A 6,225-nucleotide genomic window follows, 5' to 3' on the forward strand; every position below is an offset into this window, starting at 1 on the left:
GGTTGTTTGATTGATTGTATTTTATTAGCTACAAGAGTACTTCTCCATAAGTATTTCTTCATTCTTTCAAATGAATATTAATTTTTAGTTTGTTGTGCAGAATTAAGTCATTTAGTAAGAACTTATTTCTTTAGTTAATGACGAAAATGGATTCACATACATCAAAACATATGATGAGGTTTGAAGAAAATATATAGATTAAGAACAATTACAAATAAAAAATGAGTGACTAGTGTAATGGTCATAATGTTTCAAAAGGGATAAATTTGTAGTGTTCTTCTAACGGAAACCAAACAAAACCACACAAAATAAAAAAAAATGAAAAGACAAACAAAACATAGAATAATTAAAAAGAAAAAAAACACAATCAAATGCAAATATTTTTTTTTACTTCGCAACAAGATAAAACAGAAATAAATAAATCCCTCTCAAGAAAGATGCAATTTTGATGCATAATACCCAAATAATTAACAAAATACAATTTTTTAGATAAGTATAAGCTTGTGCCTTTGACATTCAACTGAATAATCAACGCTTGATATTTGACAAGAAGTAATTTTCGAGTAGAACAAACTGAGATACTAAGCTTGTCATTCAATATCTCTGAAGATATCTTAATTTTCCTGTCCATGTGGCAACGAAAAGCTGATAGCTTCAATAGAGTTATATATCTTATACTTATATACTAATTCATTTGTGAGCTTCGAAACTGTGATGTCATTATTGAAAAGGATTTATCTCCCGCTTCTAATACAAATGAAATTATAGAAACAATTAATCTGTTGCCAGAAGGGGGTATTCCGTAATTTCTACAAGTAGGTTATCATAAATTGTCTAGACAAAGTATCAATTTCGTGGTTCGTGCTTTTGTAACATATTCTTACAATTATCGATAATTGATGCAATCTTTATTTGAAGTGACACAATCTAATGATTAATTTTAAGAGTTGCATTTACGTCATGAAGAAGAAAAAGTTATGATTGCCATATCTCAATTATAAACACAAAGCTTCAAGCCAAAAGTATATTTTTATTGATATGATATTAAGTCTTGAAACTTTACAATCTAAAAAATACCTTGACATGATATCATACAATTATTTTGAGATTGACCTGAATCATGATAAGCAGTGGTACTGTAATTCGAAAATGAGTAATAAAATATTTCAAACATTTTGTAAATCAACAGTAGTCATGTTGATCTTATACGGAACAATAATTTTTTAAACGTCAATCATTTACATTAAATGCAATGTTAAAGAAATGCTATTCACAAGTACTAAAAAGGAGAGATCAGAAAAACAATAAAAAGCTAAAAGGGCATAATACTCGTAGCAAAAAAAAAACTGTTTTTAGCAAATTACCAAGGAGTAACGTTTGGTTTTTGTAATATAATCATTTATTAAATTTTACCCCTAAAATATGGTGCTATATTAGCGAGATTAAGATTACATTTGTGAGAAAAGAAATATGAAAAATAAATATGAAAGTGGGCGAAACTATGATAAATTGTGTATTGAATTTGAACCATGTCACACCGTCACACACCTATAATTAATCAATATATTACGGTACAAATGCAACTGCACGGCAAAAAGATGAGTTTTCCTAATATGTAAACTGGTTATTTTGACATTTTTCGAGTAATATGGAATATATTTTCACTTAACATGATAAAATTCTTTATATTTCACATGGTCGTGACTTTGAGATAGGTACAAATCCAAAACAAGAAAACGTTATATTTACAAAGCTACAGATAGCTATGCCAATTATTATTTTGAAGAAATTCAACGTATAATGTATGATTAATTGAAAGTACAAATATTTTTATTTTTTCCTTGCTGTGTTATAAAAAATAACGTAAGTGAATACTTGAAATTAAAAAGAAAACAATATAAGATGATAACACTTCAAAAGAATCTTTACCTCGAGTTTTTAAAATACATTTCTTTCATAATATAAATATTATTTCCAAAATGAAATAACTTGTTTTATTCATGTGTGATTTACATGTACAAGATTTGACGAAATGGAAAGTTTCAGAAATAGACAGGATCGTTCAATATGTAACAAATCTGGCATCAATTATTTTGTTTATTTTTCTCATTGGCAATTCTTTTGCATTAACAGGAAACAGTTAATTAACATTTAAATAGTTTGTTCTCTTACCTAGATTGCACAGGTACCATCCATACAAGCCAAAATAAATAATATTGCAGTTTCTTTCATCTGTAAGCTTTTAATATGTCAGAGATTTGATGTGATTGAAACTAAAAATGATTTTGATACATTTTTGTGGTTTAAAGTATATTCTTTAGTTCATTTAAAATCATATTAACGATATTTGTTTTTCTCATAAGCAATTCTTGCGCAACAACAGGAAACAGTTAATTAACACTAAAATAGTTTGTGCTCTTACCTAAGATTACTCAGGTTTCTATGCATGTGTATTATAATCCGAGCACGATAAACAGATGTTTCTTCATATTTATTTATAGTGCGGAACAGTCCATATAAATACTATATAGGTACTAAGTCAACTGTTGCACATCTAAGTGATTGTACGTTTGACTGATAATTGTAAAAGTAAGTAATAAACGTCGCAAAAGCTCAATCGGTAAACACTAAGTTCAAAAAGAACCTATTCCAGACAGAGGCAGACATTTTAAGAGAAACGAAAATACAATATCTTTCAGTTCATATGCGTAATCATGTATTTATTTTGTCAGACAGTATGTAATTTAAAAAAAGAAATAAAATGAAACAATTTCCACAAAGTTTCGAACTCACTAGCTTAATTCACTGTCATATCAATAAGCGCTAAATATTGTGCTATAGTGTCAAACGAAGATGATATCTCATTAAGTATAATTTGTATATTTTTTAAAGTAAGTATTTGGTTAATCACTTGCAGTTTACCATTGTTTACCTGAGATCATTTTTTTATGGACTGTGCTTGATGATCATGTTCAAACTATACGTGCTATGATAAATAATATTACAATATTATATTTCTTTCATCTGTAAGTTGTTAATGTATCAGTAATTTGAAGTGATAGTAACCTATTTTTATGAATATTTTTAATGATTTTGTTTGATGCATTTGTTTTTGTTCGATGCATAGTTTGCTCACCTATCACAAAGTGACATGATTACAATTTGTGAGGGCAAGTCGTCCGTCAGTCCGTCCGTACGTAAACTTTTACTTTAAACGACACCTCCTCTTAAACCCCTAAGCCAATTTCATTTAAACTTTCCAGGTGTGTTCCTTGGGCGGTCACCTTTTAAATATTGCTCAAAAAATTGAACTCCATGCTGAACTGGTTACTATGAGAACGGAAAGAAAAAACTTTAAAATTCTTCTTAAAAAAACAAAGAGCTAAAACTTAGATATTTAGCATGAAACTTTTCCTAGTGGCTGTCTACTAAGTTAATTCAAATAAAATCGCTTCCAAGGTCAAAATTTGCCCCACCCAAGGTAGTCATTTATTTTCTTGATATGCATATAGAAAACAAATCTTCTTTTTTAAAAAAACCAAAAGACCTAAAGTTTAGAAGATATTTAGAATGAAATATCTCTACTGGATGTCTACCAAATTTCATCAAATAAAAGCCCTAGGGTCAAAACTGCCCCCCTATTGGCTCCTTGATTTTCCTTATATGTTTATAGGTAAAACAAAATGAAAAAGGCCAAAGAGTTAAAGCTTAGACCTCTTAAGCTTAGTTTTCATAGCAACCAGTTACTTTAAAACAGCCATTGGCTTTGCATAGCAAACTGTAAATTTCACCAGCAGGAATTAACTTTCCATAGCAATGATTGAATCTACCATTGAATTTCATAGTTTAAATTAAAGTATAGTTCTATCAAATGTTATCAATGACATTCTTGCAAATGACCATGGACAATTTTTGATGACAATTTGATACTTATCATGGTGACCTTAATGCACTGCATAGTCCAATTATTACTTATTTCACAATAAAATCTGAATGTCATTTGGTTTAAGTAAGATAATCATGTATCATTATCAAGTCCTCAAATTTCTATATAATTGATTTTCTTAATAACAAAGAATTTTCTCGTCTCCCTCTAGAACAAAAAAAGGAAATTCTGCCGTGGAAGATCTTCAGTGACATTATGCATTTTCAACAAACTTATAACAATTTGACTACAATTCTTTCTCAACAAAAAATAACATATTTTCTCAACTTTTTTTGCTAGATATACTACATGTACTCAACTTTTGCTAAGCACCATATGTTTGAGTGTGAATATGTTTTGGGATAATTTTATTAACGCCGTGAGAAAGTTATTTAATGTTGATTTAATGTTTTATCAATTCAGCTGAAGAACGAATTTAACCATATAAATGAGTCTTACTCTGATTTTGTGCTAGGGAAAAGGATCCCCTTTTTAAAGATTTTAGAACATGCAGCGTATTTTTCAAATTTTTTTTTTTCTTGTTTTCTTGTGAATCGTGACTATCACTGACAGCTTAACAGCGGCTTCTCAAACACCCTATTAGATTTCTGATCGTTTTAACGGATATGGCTGCCCATTCTTGGACCTATATGGCTCCAAGGTCCTGGATAGTTATTGGTTGCAGCTGACGAGATGAAGTTCTAACCTGCAGCTGATTCCACATGTGTTCTATTGGATTAAAATCAGGTGAGCGAGCTGGTCAGTCCATGCGATCAATAGACTTTCTCTCTAGGAAGTCCTGGGCCATCCTGGCGCTATGGGGCGAGCATTATTATCAATTAGAATGAACTGATCGCCGACTGCACTAGCATACAACCTAACCTGATTGTCTAACATGCCGTCTATGTATCGCTGAACTGCCAATGTGCCTCTACTTAGCACAACCAGGTCGGTTCATCCATCCCAGCTGATGCCTTCCCACACCAAAACTGACCCACCTCCGTAGCAGTCATCCTGCAACCGTTCACCTCGTCTTCTCCAGTGTCGATCATGCCTATCTGTGAAGTCTAGGCAGAACCTTGACTCATCAGTGAAAAGAACGTGTCTCCAGTGTTGCATGGTCAACCGTGTATGCTCCATGGTCCATTACAAACGGGTCTGGCGATGTAAACGCGTCATGAGGATACGTATGCAAGGTGTTTTCGATATCAAATTAGCATCATGCTGCCTTCTACGTACCGTCTGCGTGACAAAACGGACCCTGAAGCATTAGCAAGGTAATTTCGAAGAGAAGTTGCTGTCGAAAACCTTGCACGACGTGCCTTAACTACCAAAGGCCGATGCTGAGCTGGCGTGTGGCCCTTTTCCTATCTCCAGCATCCTCCTGGCGGGCGTACCATATAGCCATTATATCTCCCAGACGGTGTGGTGTACACCAATAAGCCGGTAGTCGCAATATAGCAAAAGACGTCACATGTGATTGTACACCCGATCAAAAACAGGAAAATATTGGGATGCATGCTTTCCATGTTAGACGATGTGCAACGATTAGTCAACACCGATTCATGCCAGGGGACTATCTCAAAGCATTGGCTACATCAGAATTTTCAAAAATTGGAAATAAAATCTGTTTTATACTTGTGATAATATAATATTTAACTTATGGTGCTTAGCAAAAGTTGAGTAGTACATAATCGAAAGCTGAACTGACGGTGCTCTATGACTAAGGACAGGGATCGTTTTATATCTTCTGTAAGAGAAGGAAACTGGTATGTTGACAAGATAAACAAGATCAACAACACTTGATGATGTTTATTGTTTATCTTGTCAACATAACGTAAAAAACCTTAATGTATAAGGAGTATGAAACGTGAAATACGACATTAATATACTCTTGCTGCAAATTGATAATAATCTATGTGGTGACATGAAAAAATATACGTTTGATTTTTTCAATGTCTATTCGAACAAGATCTAACTGTTAACTTGCATTTACATTTTCTGTTAGTGAAAGCATTTGTTACCTTGAAAATTCATAAATCAGCCTAATGAATTGATCATACTGTCATAATTTTTATTACTGACTATAATCATAAAATTCTGAAAAAAATATGAACTCCCCCCACCTCCCCCTCCCGTTGGCATAAAAAGCCATTCCAATGCAATGATTTTTTTATAAATAACACGTTTAGCTACTAATATTGGCTTTACACTTAATGATTCTTGCATTCAGAATTGCATAAGTTACAACGGCGACATTTAAAGTCTCTGGAAAATCCCTCCTTGATATCAAAAATCAA

The sequence above is a fragment of the Ruditapes philippinarum genome, unplaced genomic scaffold, assembly GCF_026571515.1.
Source record: "Ruditapes philippinarum isolate M1 unplaced genomic scaffold, ASM2657151v2 ctg788_1_1_1_1, whole genome shotgun sequence".
NCBI classification, from domain to species: domain Eukaryota; kingdom Metazoa; phylum Mollusca; class Bivalvia; order Venerida; family Veneridae; genus Ruditapes; species Ruditapes philippinarum.